This window comes from Cydia amplana, chromosome 10, assembly GCF_948474715.1.
Source record: "Cydia amplana chromosome 10, ilCydAmpl1.1, whole genome shotgun sequence".
Classification (NCBI taxonomy): domain Eukaryota; kingdom Metazoa; phylum Arthropoda; class Insecta; order Lepidoptera; family Tortricidae; genus Cydia; species Cydia amplana.
Genome location: NC_086078.1, coordinates 16,278,041 through 16,299,678, shown reverse-complemented (window position 1 = coordinate 16,299,678; position 21,638 = coordinate 16,278,041). Strand labels below are relative to the sequence as shown.

Below are 21,638 nucleotides of genomic sequence, written 5' to 3'. Positions count from 1 at the left end.
AGTCAATAAGACAGTTGTAGAATTTTTCTGTAACAGATTAGGCCAACCTCTGGCTTGATTGATCGGAGTATAACATATCATATCAACATACGAGTATGAATATAAATAAATGACCCACTTCGTGTGAAATCGTGACAACTTACAAATAAATTTAACGAAGGCGATAAAAGCGATTGAACGCGAGCGCTGAAGTAGTTTATACAAGCACAAGTAGTATGCACACAAATAAATTTTGAGAGCACGTTATACATATATTTAGAAACATTACTTTTAAAACTCACGCAACTAAACTACGCCAGTTTTTTTTTACAGTATACCGTTAAGGTAAGATTCTTATTATGACTGTAAGGCCAGGTCAAGAGCACCCTAAACCGGCGAGCGGGTATGAGGAATGTTATGATTCTCTCATTTTTCTCAGCGCTTTCCCAGTTTGATCCTCAAGAAAGAACCTAAACGATGACTCACACTAGAAAATTCCGGGTCAGGGCCTATCAGGCTCCCCACTTTAATTTGTTTATAGAAAGCATCAGGTGATCACAGATCAGCCGTCGTAGAAAACGATGTGGAGGAAGCCTCGGTCCGGACCCGGGCCGTTCTAACGGGAATAATCCATACACGACTATATAGTAAAAATGGAGGCTATTTGCACTTTGATGACCACATGATTCTGTACCCCGGCACCTTAGCCCGTGTTACTGTGTTTTCTAAAACTGGAATAAGCAGCTATAAGATCGGAACATTCTGGAAACAATACAAAATAAATATTTTCCGCTTGTGAGCCAGATAACAAGTATCTCTTAAATTCAAGAGCTCCTTCACCGACGTAACACATTTTCGAGTAAACGAGCCCAAGGCTGAACAACAATAGTATTTGTTATCATAACAATTCATAACTGCGAGATGAAAGGGTCGTATGGTACTTATCAGCTTTGCTATTATTACGTTTGAGTTTTAAGTAAATCTTCTTAACACACAAAGACAGGGCAAGAGTGAGCCGTTTTGAAGCACTGAGGGTTCGACTTTGGGTCTAATCATATAATATTTTTTCTTGTAGGTAATAATTGTAATTTTTTATATTATTTATTTGTTGACGGTTTGCATCAAAAACACTATACTCCAGAACTCAAATAGCTGACGTGGCTGAAACAGTCGACAAGCTGTAATTGTACAGTCACCATCAGATATATCGGAGCGGCTAAGGCGCTCCCAAATATCTGAACAAGCCTCTATTTTCAGGGCGTTAGAGTGCTTGTTCAGATATTGTGAACAATTTGGCCGCTCCAACTGTACTAGGCAGGACACATCTGCCATATGCCGGATGACTTGTCAGCTAAAACATAGGGTCCCACAAAATCGAACCCAGGGTCGCGGAAAACCTCGACGCGTTGGTGAGATGATAGGAACTGGTGGGAGATGGGTCAAGACTGGGATACGTGGAAAGGGAGGAGGTAGGCCTTTGCCAAGCAGAGGGACACTCTGGACTCATATATGTTTATATAACTTTATAAAATTGTTGCTTTATGACTAGGTATGGTCAACGAGTCTAAGCACTCATTTCTGGCTTGAACATTTTTATTTTACCTAGACTAGCTGTCATAATATTATGTAATCTTACTCGTACATCCAACCTTCAATAGTAATAAGACCAAAAGTTCAATTTTTTAAGGAACTCCAAAAACGACCTAGAAATTACACAGATTCACCCAGAATCCTTTGGTATTCAGATCGCAAGAAAATCTATTCAAGAGTTGAGATCATGCAATCATGGCTGCCGCAGGAGCGAGATGGAAGATTAGACAGGCAATGGGTGTGAGAGAGAGGGACGTGTCAAACCTGTTAACCCTAGATTCCGGGCACAATCAGCGTGCGAAGTGACGTTGTGTTGTCTGTCATTCATTATGAAATCCAAGCCGTATTTGATTAGCGTCTGTGACTTATACAGTGTGTTTTTTTTTTTGATAGCGCAAATATAAGAGGCAAACGAGCAGACAAATCGGTTGGTGGTAAGCGATCACCGTCGCCCATAGACATCCAAAACACTATTGGGGTTGTTGGTAGTTTCCGGCCTTTAATATGGGGGTACGCTCTTTTCATGGAGGTTTGAATGTCGTATGAATCCGAAAGTACTTACCGTAGGCTACAGTTCATTCGACAGTATACAAGACAAGCCTACAAGACAAGTATGGTCCACGACTTCAATCCCTAATTAAGTATTTTTTGGTGTTGTCTAAGTATTTTCCCATATTTTTAAAATTTTGCCTTCAAATTTCGAAATTCAAATAATAGATGCACCAGAACAAAAATGTTCTTTCCATTCTCATTTATGATTATCATTTATTTTATTTTATTTTAATTTACTTTATTAGGTACACTAAACAGACATCGTACAATATCATGGGAAATACAATTGCACATTATGGCTTAAATCTAGCACGAGATCCAAAACAAGTGTACACCCCAAGTAACACACAAGCAGGATAATAGAGTAAAATTATTTATTTATTTATTTATTTAAACTTTATTGCACAATACACAAAAATAATGTACAAATGGCGGACTTAATGCCTAATGGCATTCTCTACCAGTCAACCATCGGGCCAAACAGAGACATGTAAAATTGGTGCAAGGAAAAAAAGGAATTTAATTATTAGAACTTAGTAAACAACTAAACAATTAATAATTCTGATAAACTACATGTAGAATACACAAATAAAAACACTAGAATATATATAAATAATATACTACTACATATTTCATACATACTCATAATATATAATATAATGATGAACGCTACTCGAACTCTTGTTTCAGCAGATACTTATGTAGCAACCGCTTGAAAGCTAACTTGCTCGGGGCTTGTCTTATATTGAGAGGGAGTGAATTCCAGAGACGACTCGCCTGGACAGCAAAGGAGTTAGTCATAAACCCAGTGCGGTGAGCGGGAATTGATAGTTTGAGAACACGAGATGTACGCAACTCAACTCCAGGGCGAGGGGTATCAAACGGGAACTTATTTCTTAGATATCCAGGAGCAGAAGGCTCAAACAAGATTGAAAATAGGGTACAAAGTATTCGAAGTGATCTACGGCGACGGATGGAGAGCCAATTGAGCTGGCGACGGTAATAGGAAACATGATCGTATTTACGCAAACCAAAGATAAATCTTATGCCGTTGTTGAGGAGACGTTCAAGTTTGTTGAGGGACTCTTGAGTGGCATTCGTTGTACACACATCACCATAATCAATAATTGGCAAAATCAACGCCTGTACCAACATCTTTTTTGTACTTACTGGGAGAAAATTCTTGAATTTATACAGAGTTCTTAGTGTGCCTGAAACCTTACGACTTACATCACCTAGCTGGCCGCTCCAGGAAAGGGTAGAATCAAAAATTAATCCTAAGTTCTTAGCCTTAGTGCACACGGGAATGACAGACTCATCAAACAGGATTGGTGTGATTCATCAAATCATTCATTCATCAAATTATCATCTTATTCAATCATTCATTCATCAAATCATATTCATCAAATTATCATCTTATTCAAATTAAGATTGCATAAATTTTGTGTATAAGCGGTGGAAATTACTAAATTCGGAATAAAAAAATATGTGGGCCTATATACCTATTTATGCTGAATAAATTTTGTATAGTATCGGTTTTGCGTATTAAAGCTGAATAATACTTATTTGTTACACAGTTAGTCAGACATTATTCAGCGTAAAGCATTTGTGGTTACTAAAAGCTGCATAATAGCAGCATTAGCAGCAATTAGCTGTGTATATTCTGTGTTGTGATATATTAAGCAGTCAATATTAAGAAAAATGTGATAGTGGCTACTAAATGCTGAAAAGAAGCGTCGGTGGAGACTTTTAACTGTATAAAAGCGGTTGTAGTTTCTGTTTTAAAGCTAGTTTTTGAATAAAGGTTGACGCTATTACTGGAAGCTGCAATGAAATCCACTTCTTATTTGTTATTCAGTAGCTGCATATATGGTTTAAATGTGGCTTTTATAGACATAACGTCTGAATAATAAATACTAGAACAACACTTATACTTAAGTTATAGCGATTTTAGTACACATGTACTATCTTTTCTTGCTAAAAGCTGCAAAATGAATGCAATGAGAAGCGCTATTCAAACTACTGCTTAGTATCAACAAGTGCGCGGTGGAGAGGGTTCCGTAGCTTTATACACGGTGCTACTTGAGCCTGATTGCCTTGAGCTTGAGCTTGTTTTTTTTATTTTGAACGCATCTTGCGTATTTATTCTTAAATCGGATAATTATTAAAAAAAAACGAGGTTTAATTTTCTTAACAGTTCTCTTCGATTGGTAATTTTACACAAGATACTTTGTCGTTTTAGTGACGTAGAATAATTGCTAGCTACCATAGTAAAAACTGTTAACTGACCAATGTTTCTCATCAAACTAGTGAGGATCGATGTGGTTTTTACTATTTGTGTATAGAACCCTAATAGGCTTTAATATTGAGAAAACAATTACTATTATACTGATGTTATTCAAAACTTGTTGTTTTAAAACCATTATTATCTAAAATGTAGCTTAGTAACGCGACTAATGTGAATGCTTATTCAGAAATTTAGTACAATAATAGCTGTGGCAGCAGCTTATATTCAGCACAGTCGGACGCCATTACGGTTGCTCATATTCTAAGCTCTACAATTAAATAGGAATTCAAAATGAACTGAAAACCCCATTTATATTATCAAACTAGTTTTATCATAGCATAACTTGTTAAAGTACATTTTCTATCACTAAAACATCTACACACCGCAAAAAAAATACAAATTTAAAAGTGGACTAGTAAAATTTCTATATTTACTTTTTAAACAGTGCATCATTTAGGCGGCGCTTTAAAATTTTAAATAAAATGTGTAATATATATTTACAGTAAAGTCGCATGCGCAATGAAATTGAAGTTATGTAAACATCACATCAATATGAATATGTCCTCTTTATTTTATATTCACTTCAGAAACTACACTTTTTTTGAACTCACATTTGTGAACTCGTGTCAAGTTCACAAATGTGAGTTCAAAAAAAATGTGAGTGGAAGACAAATCATTGATTTAACACACATGTTCTGTATTTTAGTGCTAATATCTGAATATATTTTCTGTAAAAATGCACTTTTGAACCAAAAGTTGAATAACGTGTGAATAACTGATTCATTGTGTACAAAGCTGGATAACTTTGGTTTAAAAGCGGAATAGAAGCTTTTGACAGCCTCTATACAAGTGTTATTCAGCTGATTCACCACTATGCACACATTATACAGCTATTAAATTGCTGTTATTCAGTTGTAAGCTGTTTAATTTGTGCCCAAATCTTCTGTATAACGTCTGTAACAGCGCTGTTGCAGACATTATGCAGCTACCTTATTCAGCTTACAGTACGTCATGCTCTATTATTCAAACAATATTCAGCTGCCTTGTGTTACTTGGGACAGCATGTTTTACAATGTAGCGGAAATATTACAAACTAATTAACACCATGTTATAGCTACAGTGAAAAATATCAGAGAAGAAATAACTATCTAAACATTACAATATAACGAGTAACGAACTTTACATTATAAAGACTATTAAACATCACGAATGAAACAAACTTAGAGGATTAAGGCAGATGTCATCAGTTAGTGGGAGAAGAGGAGAAGAGGACGCCAGCCAAGCACTCCTCAAAAATCATTCCAAGGAGAAAAAGTACCAGACAAGACAAGTCGTATTTAGATATCATCCTGTTTACTAAAAGTACTGTCAACGTATCTCTTCACACCAAGCAACACCAAACCTTCTCCCAACGCATCAAGGTCCAAAATGCATCACACCGTAAAAGTACATCATCACCGTAAATAACGCAGCAATTATTGTTGCACGCGTTAACAATTGACGATCGTTAAATCATGGACATTGGCTGGTGGCCTGAATGTGATAATACTGTTTGCTATAGCTGGTCAACCAAATCTTGTCAGTAAAAAAAGGCGCGAAATTCAAATTTTCTATGGGATGATATCCCTTCGCGCCTACATTTTTCAAATTTGCCGCCTTTTTCTACTGTCAAGATCTAGTTGACCAAGTATATTTCTTTTACTGGATGACTAGACTTTTACTACTTAAATTTTTCTCAAAAATGGACGGCAAAGTCGACGTTGCCGGTTAAAAAATAAGTCGCGAAATGCGTAGTTTATGGTCAATCAAAAAATTAAAAAGTTAAAAACATTGCAGTCTCGATTTCGGGACTGCAATGTTGCATACAAATTCCATTATTTAACGAGTACCAAACTTTTACAAGTTGAAATGGCCATATCAAATGAAGGCATAGGTCCATTAAACAGCCAAACAGATGATCAGTATTTATTATTATAATGTTGGTACCTCGACTATTTAGGTGTCTCAAATAGGTTGGCGTATTTTCAGCAGAAAAATAACCTTCTATTTTTTTTAAAGGTGGCAAAGCTAATCTTTTTAATGGTTTTACTTTTTTCTGTGAAAATTAGAACATTGCTTCTGTAAAACATTTCTATTTCTTGCACCATTTTTGAGAAAAGCACTATATATGACTCGGCTTCAATTAAACTCCCAAGGTCGTCCGTTTAAAACGAATTCTCAGCCAGCAAGTAGCTACTTCCGAACCTCGACAATAATGTACTATTAAAAATCTAAGGTATAATTTTCTTTACGGTGACAGTCCATTTCCAACCGCAGTGCTGCACTACTGTTCATTTTACTATGGAAATTGACAGTAACAGCGACGCGTTCAGTACCAGTAGTGCAGCTGCGGTCAGAAATGGAATGTTACCCTTAGTAGTTTTTAAGACGAAAAATATACTCGCGACCGCCCCGTGACCTATTACCATACCTATACATAAATGTGTGTACTACATTTATGTATATATGGATTTTCCTCTCTGCAGATTAACATTATTAAAGATATTTATGACACAATTTGATAAATATCAATCAAAGCTAGGCCCTTTCGTTAGATTGTATTCGAATTTATAATTATTACAGGAGTTTGTATGGAATCGGTTTTTCACTCCTAATTCTTATAATAATCAAAATATCGAAATGAATAACGTACATTATGTACACATATTTTATGTAGAAATATTTTATACAACATATTTCAAACCGGGTCTATCGCGAATAACACCACCACTACGCGACCATGGCCAGTGAAACCTGCGTCGAAACGTCGAAAATAAAGATAACAAAATAATAATAAGTAACTAATTAATAGACCTGCGGGCTCAGCACGGATCCATTTTTATCCACTATCACTAAGCCCGTCACTTTCGCACTTACATACTTGTTAGAACGTGACAGGCATGGTGATAAATGATAAAAATGCGACCGTGCTACTAGGGCTGGTTTTAAGTAATTATTATGTTTAATCTGTCAGCTCCCACGGCTCATATATGAGCCAGAACGCTTATGGTGACGTCATATCGTGGGATTCGACAGGTTATGTGTTCAAAACATGAAAGTTTTAAATGTTCTATTGTATACAATGGACTACTTTTAATGGAAAAGCGGTCGTCCACTATCCTCTTGACAAAGTTTTTTTGTATTAATTACTGATTTTACAACCACTAATCCACCTACATCTCATTATAACCATAACATTCCAACATGAAACGCTAATTAACTTTCAACTGACAAACTTATCAGCACAGATATGAGCAGAAACTTAATAATTAAAGTTCCCTTAATTATTTTGTAACATTAAAGATAACTGGCTGATTTATTAGTCGGCTCCGTTTATAGATAACGTTTACGAGTCCGTGATAATGTAATTGTTTGTTTCGACATTTTAAACGGGAATGGGAATGTATCGTTTTTACTTATATGTATGTAAATAGCACATTCTAGGAGATATTAGTTATTACGTACGCGTGACATGTTTGCTAATTGCTGTAAAGTCTAATACCGTAAACCGGGGTGACTTTCAAATGCAGGGGCGACTTCGATATTTCAGTTTTTCAGCCGTTACATATTTTTATTCGGATTTTTTAGTAGTAGGTAAACAAGTATGTATAATAGAATAGAATAGAATAGAATAGAAAAACGTTTATTGCAAAAACCATCTACATACAGCACCACACATATACATTTAAGAAAGAAGATCTTATACACTAAACAGTTAAAACTATTAGTAGCTTAAACTAACATGCAATAATAATCGTAGTTTTGATGCTGCTATAGAGGCTACAAATGGACACCACTCAGCATATGCTCTAACATAATATATATGCTATAGCGCTGGTCTTCCGTGGAGCCCAGGGCAAGAAGATAGCTCAGAACAGTAAAGGCAGTGTCAAAATGTGATTCAGTACCTAATTAATATTTAACACAAATTACAAACTTATACATGAAGACAAAGAAAAAGAAAAAAAAGTGAAATTTGATATGGAAGTGAGTGGGTTGGGAATATGTAAATATATATAGTCAGGCAAAGCATGCATTTAGTATAATATTAAATATAGTTGAGCATATATACATAAAAAAGGGAACTCGAATAAATAAAGAAATATAATATAAAATAGGTGAGTTGGTAGTTGTAAATAGGTTTACAGAAAAGGCAACGATCGACGGCTTTAACCAACAAAAAAAAAAAAAATTATTTAGCTAAGCTGCATGGAACGCTAAGAATCTAATTTGTTACACGAACAGTTCGAGAAAATAATGAATAATGATAATTTAGTGGCAGTTTTAAAACTATCAAAGTATCCCCAAAATTTCCTAAAGTCACCTCGTTTTACGGTACGAACTTATAAATCTGTCATAGTTGTTATGTCAGATGATTCACTTCAATATCCTTTCATTTTGTCAATTATTTCAACCTAATATTGTAAACTTTGCTTCGTTTTCAATATTGTGATTTAACAAAAAAATCCAAAACTAAATTCAAATCATAATGCCTGTAAACACGCGTCAATTTATGGCTCCCTTCGATGATGATATGTTCGTTTTGACATATTTGACACCAATAATAGGTAACCTAAAAATATAAGAATAAATTAAAAAATAAATTATCGCGTAATGCACAGTAAGACTTGTGTATATCACTAGACGATGATATACCTCCATATAGCAAGCACAATGTTACACCCGGAACTGGTTCACTGGTTGAATTAAATAATATGGAAAGTTATACAAATATACGGAGTGCAACAGTAAAAGCGTGCAAAAACAAATAGGTAATATTCACTTAACAGCGTCCTATGTCCACACACCTAAAGTGCCTAAACATATAAGCGTATGTCAGTAATAAGAAGCTTACGGGTCCAATTTGGGCCCCATTGAGTCCACTCCGGGGCACTTGATCATTCCGGGGTCCCGTTTCAAAGGCTTGGCCACCGGATACTTACTTGTACTTGTGTGAGGTATCTTCGAAATTATGGGCCCTCTATCCTCTAGCCACCCTAAAAAGGCATGTAAAAAGGTCTCCCGTTCCACTCTATTTTGGCAAAATTGCATCGTTATTATGACAAATCAAAATTGCATTTGTTTTGGCAGATTTTCAATTGTGACCTAGATGGTATAATGGCTGTTTAAGGCAGATAAACCTAATTGAAGTGTCATTATAAGAGTTTTATTCACATCTCTATTAAAATGTTAAATACCTAACCTATATTTACAAAGGAGTATCTTTTTTAGTTGTAAACTAAATAACGGCTTACAAAATTCACCTATCAACCATCAAAATATACCTTCAGCATCAGCACGAGACATACCCATATACGTACAAAGAGACGGACCGACAGACGGATATGACGAAAGTAAATTACGTTCTATTTTTTCAATTTAGGCAACTGGATTCTAAAAAGGCTTGAGCTTGTCAATGAAATTAAAGTACTTACCGTAAAACGGGGTGAGTAAGTTTCGCGGGGACAGGTGGGTTATGAATGGGGAGAGTAGGTTTGAGAGGGGGGTGAGAAGGGATTTTAAGGCTACTGCTACAAAAATAATGTATTCCAATTTAAAATGGAGCTATAGTAATACGCATAATAAAAAAAATCGATCCAACAATCTTCCAAAATCACCTTTGTATGAAAACCCCTCTCACCCCAAATACGAGGCACTACGGGGTGAGGTGGGTTTTCCTCTTTATCGTCAAAGTTATGAAATGAAACTACCCAAAATATAATAAAAACTAAAATACAAACGTCCGGAACACTTATTATTTTATTTATTTATTTATTTATTTTTAAATAAATATTATAGGACATTTTTACACAAATTGACTAAGCCCCACAGTAAGCTCAAGAAGGCTTGTGTTGTGGGTACTCAGACAACGATAGATATAATATACAAATACTTAAATACATAGAAAACAACCATGACTCAGGAACAAATATCTGTGCTCATCACACAAATAAATGCCCTTACTGGGATTCGAACCCAGGACCGCGGCTTCACAGGCAGGGTCACTACCGACTAGGCCAGACCGGTCGTTATTATATACACCATTCAGTTTTCATATGTAAAAATAAAATGTTATCGAGGTTTGAATTTCAGTTTTGACCCTACTCACCCCATTTTACGGTACTCAGCCAATATTACAAATGTTTTTACTCAACTTCATTCCGTATAGGTATTTGAAGTCGTAGTAACAAAGCTTTTCAGCGAACTGCCGCAATAAAGGACACATCCATTAAAGTGATTAGTCCACACGTGATGGCGGTAAGTAATCGCAGCGTTTGAATTGCGTTGCGACCTGCGGACATTTGGGTTTGCAATTAGCTACACTGACTATCGGATTTAACACCAAAAATAGAGCAACTAGATAAAATTTTTGGAAATAGCTAGTCGTTGATTTGAACAGTTTGTTTTACAACGACGGGACTTAATCGCGTAAAATTAAGTTTTAAATTAATCAGTAAAATACGTGAATTTTTAAATCAGTTAACACTTTTAAGTTACAAATTGAGGCCCATATTACAAATAACTTATAGACTAACCTGACTAACATACATATTCATATATAGGCAACGGCCGGCAGTTTTCCTCGGAATCTCTGAAACACGACTACTATTGCAGCGTGACATTACAACTGACGCCATTACTGTCGCAAATGTCGAAATCGATGTTGCTGCCTGGATTTTAGACATTTCGACACCAATGCAGTCAGCAGTAACGTCGCGCTGTAATACTGCTGTATTAATCCTAGTGTAGTCTAAAGGATGACTCACGTTAGACCGGGCCGTGATCGGGCCGTGTCCGGGCCGGAGCTTCCGGCGCTTATTTTTCTTTAACAAATGATCACGTGATATTTCCATAGAAAACGAAGCTCCGGAAGCTCCGGCCCGGACACGGTCCGGCCTAACGTGAGTCATCCTTAAATCCGTACCTACCTATATTGCCCTTATTGTTTCTTATTCTGAGCGCCTCAAACATTCCCACCAAAAGATCAGCTGTAGAAATGGCAAATGAGTTCCAAGCAGCACACATCCTGTGTACGCTCTGGATAAATACAAGCTAACGACGTGCTGAAGGAAAGTTAAACGCAGGCGCGAGTGCTGGCCCTTACTATGGACCCGAGCCCGTACCATGAGTCACTGACAGTTTCAAAACTGACATTTACGCTATCGAGAACGTAATTTACTTTCTATACATCTCGTTTGCACTAATATGCGAGTACGAGCGAGATGTATAGAAAGTAAATTACGTTTTCGACGGCGTTTATGTCAGTGACAAACTGATGGTAGCCGTACTGGGTGAGATATTTGTGAGATTATATTATTAGTCCTTCATGTCGTGTCCGACAACAGTAACCTTTAGAAATTCCTCTGATGAGCACGTATATGGCTCGCAAAAAACGAACTTAGTTTTAAATGTCCGATCGCACTGTGCACAATAAAGCTGTCGTGATAAGTGTATGCGTAGGACGGCTTAGGTTGAAACTTCCGTTGAAGGCGCTTTTGGTGTTGGTTTGTGAGATTACATAGCCTACGTAATGCTAATTGATCAACAGACAGATCGACGGAGAGACATATTTGGATTAAGACGAGGCTAACGCAAAATTATAGTTTTTATATTAAAGTTTTCACTTTCACTCGTCTACACATACGAGTTCGAGTACTATTTATCCCTGCAAATATGAGGGACAGCCATAACTGTCGCCTCGAATCAATTCAAAGTGACATTTCGGTGAGAATCCAGAGTAAGAGAGTTGAATTTATTAATGTTAACGAAGCTCTCGCCACTCCATTAAATCATATCTGCCCGAGCGGCTAAAAAGTCGCTGCGACTAATTCTTATTTTTAGTTTCCGTTGCCCCTTTCAGTGTGAATGACCTTTACCTATTAATGCTTGTTATGGTTGTAGTTTTCCTTTGTAAGTTTATTTTCTATTTAGAAAAGTTATGCTTGGAAAAAAGGCAAAAAACTTTCATTTCTTGGAAAAATTTTAGGACAATTAAGCACCAAGGAAGTTTTTCAACGTTAGTGCTCCTCATTATGGAGCGAAACATATCACGCAATCTTCGATTCAAAAATACGTGAGTGACCGTATTACAATTCTATATGTCTATATTATTTGTTCTGAGATTATATTTTTCTTGAAATTAAAACTTAATTAGTCGCTGTCGCTACGTGTAAAATCTATCTATCTAATACCTTTAAACGAGCAATTCTTGTTTATTTATTTATTTATATATATATTTCGGCGATCCCGGAAACGGCTCTAACGATTTCGATGAAATTTGCTATAGGGGGGGTTTTCGGGGGCGAAAAATCGATCCAGCTAGGTCTTATCTCTGGGAAAACGCGCATTTTCGAGTTTTTATATGTTTTCCGAGCGAAGCTCGGTCACCCAGATATTAATATATTATTATACTACTCTTAGTTTTATTTTATCTCTAGCACAGTTAATAAGTTTCACAATAATATCGCGCTTTTAAAAAGGTCCCTAGTCGCAAATTACCATTTTTTGTTAGGATTCCGTGCTCAAAAGGTTTTTTATAGTGCTATAAAATTATATGACACCGGAACTGACTCATCATCATGGCATTCTTGGCTAACCACTCACAAATTGCAATCAAGTCCACCATTAGTACTAGAGCATGTGCGGAAAGAGAAGAGTCGTGGAATGTATTGGGTTCCATACATTCCGCTATCATGATGTATTGTGCAATAAATAAATAATAAATTGACGGAGTCCGTCTATCCTAGTAAGACTCAGGGCAATTTTGGCGCTTTTGAATTTGGAACTTTCTTTTGTTTCTATATGAGTTCAAAACTCGAATTGAATTTGTACTTGTACAAGTACACGGGGACTTACGAGGGATTATTTTATGATTATAATTTTGTTCGTGTGTGAGTAGGCACTCATTGTTTTATTTAAAAAAAAGACTGATACCTAATTTTTTTTCACCTTTAACCTAGGTACAGAACCACAGTCAGAAGAACACAACTCGTTTTTATAACTATCGCTTTATCGCAGGCAAGTTACTAATGTCTTAATGGTGCAAGTTCAGCTCAAACTGCTGTCTAGAGGGCACTACTCTTCATTAAGCTGTAGGACCCTGGTAAATTATTCTTAGGGTCACTTTGGTGCTATTTAAGTTAATTTAATAATAAGTTTGAGTTGCCGACCCCTAGATAATAGGGACGGATTAAGGTGATGTTAAATATTTATTGTGTTTTCGAAAACTCCATCATACTATCAGTTATGTTTAAACCTCTTTTCCCGATTTTTGTAAATCCGAATTTCGTATGGCATATTTTGGAATTTTTCGCCTTTAGTTTTCCTGTTTTTAGAATCGTATCGTTTGGAAAAGCATTTTAGTAATTTGTTTAGCTATCAAATAAGTAAGTTAACAGACTATATTTTTATATAATAAACTAATTTCCATAAAAATAGAGAATAAATATATTTAAAATTAGCCCAAGCATTTTTTTACAAAAATATATCTTCTAGAACGCGTCATGTGCTCCATAACTAAATACATTCTTAATAATTTCGTCTTAAATTTTTTAATTGAACTTTTTAATGCTTACTCCACTTAAAACCCAGCTCCTAGACCAACTTAGTCCAAGTATTCATAGCTCACCACAGTCACCACTGTCCACATGACGTGCACGTAATTCCACACTAATCTGTTAGATGGCAGCACGGGTTCTAAAGCACGCTCCCTTGAGGAAAGTGAAACTACGCACATAAGCTTACGTTCATATAATATTACCAGCGCTTAGTTCCTTTTAAAAGGCAAAACTTTTGGAGGAAGTTTCTTAAACGAGTTTTAAAAACTCTGGATGTTAAATAAGGTCATAGAATCCACCTAAGCTCACTTTGCCCCAACTTGAATAGAACAAAGTGAGGAAATGTCATTACTTAACGTCATATTTTCATATAAATTAATTATGACATTTACCACACTTTGTCAATGGTCTGACTCTACCAAGCTAGGTTGTGTTTTTTTTTAAATAGGCAACTTTCAAACACAGATTTCACAATTTAAAAGTGTTTTCAATGTGATAAGTTTTGGAAAGTATAGATTTTCCTTATTATTATTATTTAGAATTACTTGTTGTCCGTTTCTTGTATGAAAAAACGGGCTGCACCTAAATGAAATAAAACAGATTAATTTACCCACTAATACTATAAAATATAATTATTTAAATGATTTTATTCCATTCTAGTTCAAGCGCTGGTGGCCTAGCAGTAAGAGCGTGCGACTTGCAATCCGGAGGTCTCGGGTTCGAACCCCGGCTCGTACCAATGAGTTTTTCGGAACTTATGTACGAAATATCATTTGATATTTACCAGTCGCTTTTCGGTGAAGGAAAACATCGTGAGGAAACCGGACTAATCCCAATACGGCCTAGTTTCCCCTCTGGGTTGGAAGGTCAGATGGCAATCGCTTTCGTAAAAACTAGTGCCCACGCCAATTACTGGGATTAGTTGCCAAGCGGACCCCAGGCTCCCATGAGCCGTGGCAAAATGCCGGGACAACGCGAGGAAGATGATGATTCCATTCTAGTTCTTAGTACATACGGTGGCTCCATTAGAAACAGATTTAACATTTGCCAATTTCCAATTAGCATGTTCAACTGTTCCAATAAGTTTATAATCCTATTTGCAAACCACAGGCAACCTTATTAGAGGTCTCATAAATAACCAAAAAACCAGGGCCAACGGGAGGTCTCCCCAGGCGAAAATTTTTAGTCCGTAATTATTTTTATAGTCTCCTGTAACGCTAACAAGCCCCAATATTATTTATTACTTAACAAACACAATAAATCGACTTTGAAATATTAATAATACATTCGGTTTTTCAAATTCATCATGAGAGTTGACAGGTATGCGTTATGCGTTCTAAATTTGAATATATAAAATGTGAATAAGGTCGTAAGTGACTGGTACTGTTTTAGAAGGATGCGTCTTTGTGGTGTAAAGTTTGATGATACAATGACGTAAGTACTAAAAAATCATGTTTAGAATACGTTCATTTAGTTTAAGGAGATTAAAAATCGTTTTACATTGAAATATTACGTAATTTATTGACTGAAGTAATGATAAGTGGTTGAAAGGCTTGATTGGTGGTCAATTATGATTATTTGCATTGTATTTTACTATGTTTGCCCCTAAGCTTAAATTTATTAAAACTTGTAGGTACAAACCTATATGTTTTTTTTAAACCCTGATCTTTCGAAGATAACAGAAAGCCATTAAACTCAGAGTATCACCTGGCATTCTCTTCTAGTTTAAGCTTAACATTAATGACCACACTGTTGCCAATCTAATTTTCTGAACTAAAATAATAAACAACACAAGTATTTAAAATAAAACAAACAATGACATCCGCAAACCATGTCTAAAAATATTGCCAACACGCCATTAATAACCCTTTGTAACCCTTGAACTTGAATCCAGATCGCATTCAATATCACAAATCACACCAACTATTTTTAAACGGATGTCCAAACAAAAAATCCATTCGGCGAAATTCGCCACAGAACCAATATAAATTAGCCACGCATATTGCAATAAAATAGGATAAACATGCGTTTTTGAAAAGGGGTATCTGCGCTTACGGCTAAAGTGGAGATACGACCTTTTTGTGAAAAAGGACAACAATAGCGCCCGACAAAGAGCGAGACATGGGTCTCACCGCAAGATATTGAATCAAGAGATCCGTGACTAATGGTCCATGGTACAGTCTGGCATCTAAACTTATTAAAATCCAATCGAAAATCAACCCTATCCGGTTTAAAAACAGTTTAATATCAAACGGCAAAGATCGTGATAAGCGGCTAAGCTGATCGGCTACTATATGATGTAGTCTGACATCTAAACCCAATAAAGTTCATTCAGTATTCAGCTCTGTTGTGATGTAAAAGAGTTTAGAATGCAATGGCAAATTTTGTCCAAGCTAATCGGCTTCTATAGAGATTCTTGTGGTCGCAATATCACCAGACAAGTGAGAAGATTGCCATAAAAACCCTTTCGGTATATTCGTAGTTGTTTTGACATGTTCGAGGTTAAGTGATTTTTTGATGTTAAGAGCCACACGAATTCGCCGCTTAAAAGACGCTCTCATACAATCGAAGTTACGCGCTCAGTTTGAAACAACATACTTAAATTACCTACTTACATAATGAATCTGGGTCTACAAGTTGCAAATTAAGTTAAAATTGATATGTACAACGAAAATAGAGTGAGTTTTGTATGTAAAACTTCTACTCGCTCTAATTTCTTTGTACTAGAATCACTAGAATGTCGTTTTAAAGTAAATATCTGGGAGACCGAGCTTTGCTCGGAAAACATACAAAAACTCGAAAGTTAGCGTTTTCCCAGAGATAAGACCTAGCTAGATCGGTTTATCGCCCCCGAAAACCCCCATATAGCAAATTTAATCGAAATTGTTGGAGCCGTTTCCGAGATCCCCGAAATATATATGTATATAAATAAATAACGAAGAATTGCTCGTTTAAAGGTATTAGATCAGATAGATAGATAGATTAGATTTAGGTTTATTTATTTCAGTAAAGCGTTGCATTATAAATTGATCAATTTACATGAATAAGTACATAATATTATGATCGTCAAACAGAAAAAAAAATACTATAAAAAGCGGCCAAGTGCGAGTCGGACTCGCCCATGAAGGGTTCCGTATTTAGGCGATTTATGACGTATTAAAAAAAACTACTTACTAGATCTCGTTCAAACCAATTTTCGGTGGAAGTACATCATATATTTTTTTTAGTTTTATTATTCTCTTATTTTAGAAGTTACAGGGGGGGGACACACATTTTACCACTTTGGAAGTGTCTCTCGCGCAAACTATTCAGTTGGGTACACGTACCTATGGGTTTGATGAAAAAAAATTTTTGAGTTTCAGTTCTAAGTATGGGGAACCCCCAAAATTTATTGTATTTTTTCTATTTTTGTGTGAAAATCTTAATGCAGTTCACAGAATACATCTACTTACCAAGTTTCAACAGTATAGTTCTTATAGTTTCGGAGAAAAGTGGCTGTGACATACGGACGGACAGACAGACGGACAGACGGACAGATAGACAGACAGACAGACATGACGAATCTATAAGGGTTCCGTTTTTTCCATTTGGCTACGGAACCCTAAAAAGGTGAATCAATACATTGCGATTGCGAAACATTGCGAAAACGTAACTTCTATACTAGTATGGCGGCGGCTAGCTTCTTGTGCCTCTTAATAAACACAAGTATCTGTGGCTAATTTAATTCGTGGTAATTGATTGAATATTTTGTCCTTCTATACAAAGGACAAAATACAAAAGGCCCAGCGTGCAATGGAGAGGAGTATCATGAATATTAGGCTGAAGGACAGACAACGGTCCCAAGATATACGTAAAAAAACCAACGCCATTGATGCTCTTGAGCATATGAAACGCCTGAAGTGGAAGTGGGCTGGTCACGTGGGAAGAATGACAAATGAAAGGTGGACACAACTTGCTACTACGTGGCCGGGCCCAAGGACTAAGAGAGGCAAAGGACGCCCTAGAGATCGCTGGGTTAATGATATTAAAAAAACTGCCGGAGAAAACTGGATACAGAAAGCCCATTCAAGGTCAACTTGGAAACTGTTGGAGGAGGCCTTCACCCGTCAGGGGCCTTAATTACCACTAATATAATTTACAATTAATATTCATTATGTAATAGTTAAGGTAGATTAAGGATAAAAATAAAGGCTTAATTATTATTATTATTATTAATTGATTGAATCATTTCATTGTATTTTAATGTGTTAAGTTTGGGTGCGACATGATTAAGTGACAGGTTTTGTTTCTTTGGAATCAATAAGTTAATTTGAAAGTAATGTTAGCATTCATGATTCAGAGATTCAGACAGAGAAGGCCAGTTTTTGGCCGCAACATTGTTATATATTTGGTCAAACCAATTTGTCAGTAAATAGTAACCAAATAAAATATAAGTACTTACTCATCTTCTTCTTTTTGGTGCTAATACTAGTGTAAGACAAAGATAGTATGATTCTCTCTATCTATGTTTGAAATGAGACAGTCCTTTGACAAACTATATTTGCTAGTTATCAAACGTTGTTTCCACCTCGATACAACCGGCTGACGATTTTTTATTTTTATTCACAATAGCATCTAAACTATCATCTGACACAGTATCAAACGGGAGGCGATGACTAAATTTTTTTATTAGGGTTCCGTACCTCAAAAGGAAAAAAAACGGAACCCTAATAGGATCACTCGCGTGTCTGTCTGTCTGTCCGTCCGTCTGTCACAGCCTATTTTCTACGAAACTACTGGACCAATTAAGTTGAAATTTGGCACACATATGTAAATTTGTGACCCAAAGACGGACATGTAACGTAAACAGATGAATTTTAAATATGGAGGCCACTTTTGGGGGGTAAAAGAGCAAATTAAAAAATAAAGTTTTTCAAACTATATTGTATTACATATCAAATGAAAGAGCTCATTTTGAGAATCTCAAATATATTTTATTTATAATTTTAAGATAAATAGTTTAGCAGTTATTCAAGAAAATAGGCAAAAAATGACCATTCCCCCCCTTTATCTCTGAAACTACTGGGTCTAAAATTTTGAAAAAATACACTAAATAGTTATTTACCTATAGATGACAGGAAAACCTATTAGAAATGTGCAGTCAAGCGTGAGTCGGACTAAAGTACTTAGTTTTTGATCCGACCCCTACGGCTATTTAAAGACATTTTACTCACTTTTCATTAAATAAACATATTGTTAAAAATACATGTAACGTAAAAAAATGAATTTTAAATATGGAGGCCACTTTTGGGGGATAAAAGAGCAAATTAAAAAATAAAGTTTTTCAAACTATGTCGTGTTACCTACATATCAAATGAAAGAGCTCATTTTGAGAATCTCAAATATATTTTTTTTATAATTTTGTACCATTTGGAGTTGAAACTCTAGGTCCATGGGGTCCCAGCGCGCATAAGTTGTTCGCAGAAATCGCGAAGCTTCTGGTTGACGTAACTGGTGACCGAAAACCTGGCGGCTACCTCGCACAACGTATCAGCATTGCGATACAGCGAGGAAATGTCGCCAGCATCCTTGGTACAATGCCTCAAGGGCCTATTTTAGATTTAAGTTAGTTTTTAATTTCTTTTAGTAATACCACTGTACCTATATGTATCTTGTTTGTAAATAAATGATTTTACATTTTAAGACAAATAGTTTAGCAGTTATTCAAGAAAATAATCAAAAATGACCATTCCCCCCTTTTTATCTCTGAAACTACTGGGTCTAAAATTTTGAAAAAAATACACTAATTAGTTCTTTACCTATAGATGACAGGAAAACCTATTAGAAATGTGCAGTCAAGCGTGAGTCGGACTTAAGTACTTAATAGTTTATGATACGACGGGTTTTTTAAAGACATTTTACTCACTTTTCATTAAAAAAAAAAAACATTGTTAAAAATACATGTAACGTAAAAAAATGAATTTTAAATATGGAGGCCACTTGTGGGGGATAAAAGAGCAAATTAAAATATAAAGCATTTCAAACTGTAAGTATCGTGTTACATATCAAATGAAAGAGCTCATTTTGAGAATCTCAAATATATATTTTTTATAATTTTAAGATAAATAGTTTAGCAGTTATTCAAGAAAATAAGCAAAAAATTACCATCCCCCCCCAGATACAAATCTCTGAAACTACTGAGTCTAAAATTTTGTTAAAAAAATACACTAAATAGTTCTTTGCCTAAAGATGACAGGAAAACCTATTAGAAATGTGCAGTTTTTGATGGGTGTTTTAAAGACATTTTACTCACTTTTCATAAAAAAAAACATATTGTTAAAAATTTTGTAATGTACGCGAACCCTTGGAACGCGAGTCCGACTCGCACTTGGCCGGTTTTTTTTTTACGTGTTTCGGTGGCTGCCATTCCTCGACCCACCAACGGAGCGGCAGCTGACGTCCTCGAGGGTTCATAATACATAGCCGTTAACCACTATACGAGTTATCGCCCGGGAGGCGATTGGTTATGGAAATCTGAGGGGCTACCGCGAAAACCGAAATTCGCAAATTGCGGGGATCTTTCTCTTTTACTCCAATGAAAGCGTAATTAGAGTGACAGAGAAAAATGCCCGCAATGTGCGAACTTCGATTTTCGCGGTTATAGCCCTGTTCGTGGCTCGCGGTCTAGTAACATCAGGTAACTGTGGCAAAGTTACTTCGGTTATTGAAAAATAATTAATCTACTGTAAACCTAATTGGATGAGGAATCGTAAAGTCATCATCATCAGCTAAAAGACGTCCACTGCTGAACGAAGGTCTCCCCCAAGAATCTTCACAACGTCCCGCGCTATCGGCATCCAGCGGTTTCCGGCGAACTTCACCAGGATCGTCGGTCCACCACCACAATCGTAAAGTCAGAAAGAAGGATTAAGCTCACATCATTATCGATACTAAGAAAAGCGGCCAAGTGCGAGTCGGACTCGCCCATGAAGAGTTCCGTATTTAGGCGATTTATGACGTATTAAAAAAACTACTTACTAGATCTCGTTTAAACCAATTTTCGGTGGAAGTTTGCATGGTAATGTACATGATATATTTTTTTAGTTTTATCATTCTCTTATTTTAGAAGTTACAGGGGGGGGGGGACACATTTTACCACTTTGGAAGTGTCTCTTGCGCAAACTATTCAGTTTAGAAAAAAATGATATTAGAAACCTCAATATCATTTTTGAAGACCTATCCATACACGTATGGGTTTGATGAAAATAAAATTTTGAGTTTCAGTTTTAAGTATGCGGAACCCCCAAAATTTATTGTTTTTTGTCTATTTTTGTGTGAAAATCTTAATGCGGTTCACAGAATACATCTACTTACCAAGTTTCAACAGTATAGTTCTTATAGTTTCGGAAAAAAGTGGCTGTGACATACGGACGGACAGACGGACAGACAGACAGACAGACAGACAGACAGACAGACAGACAGACAGACAGACAGACAGACAGACAGACATGACGAATCCATAAGGGTTCCGTTTTTTGCCATTTGGCTACGGAACCCTAAAAATGAAACGGCGTTTTTAAATACAGGTATGTCCGTTCACAGATAAACTAATAAGAACTACTTAATGAGTCAGTGAGAAAAGTATCACCTAACGT

General features: G+C 36.1%; 1 long non-coding RNA gene across 1 annotated transcript in view; it reads left to right on the top strand.

The window, feature by feature from the left end:
• The window catches only part of LOC134651505 (uncharacterized), a 310,205-nt gene extending 288,783 nt beyond the window's left edge, over nucleotides 1-21,422 (top strand). The window contains exon 3 of the long non-coding RNA XR_010097111.1: nucleotides 20,990-21,422. This is a non-coding gene — a long non-coding RNA (uncharacterized LOC134651505). The remainder of the gene's footprint in view (nucleotides 1-20,989) is intronic.
• Nucleotides 21,423-21,638: the final 216 nt, after the last annotated feature.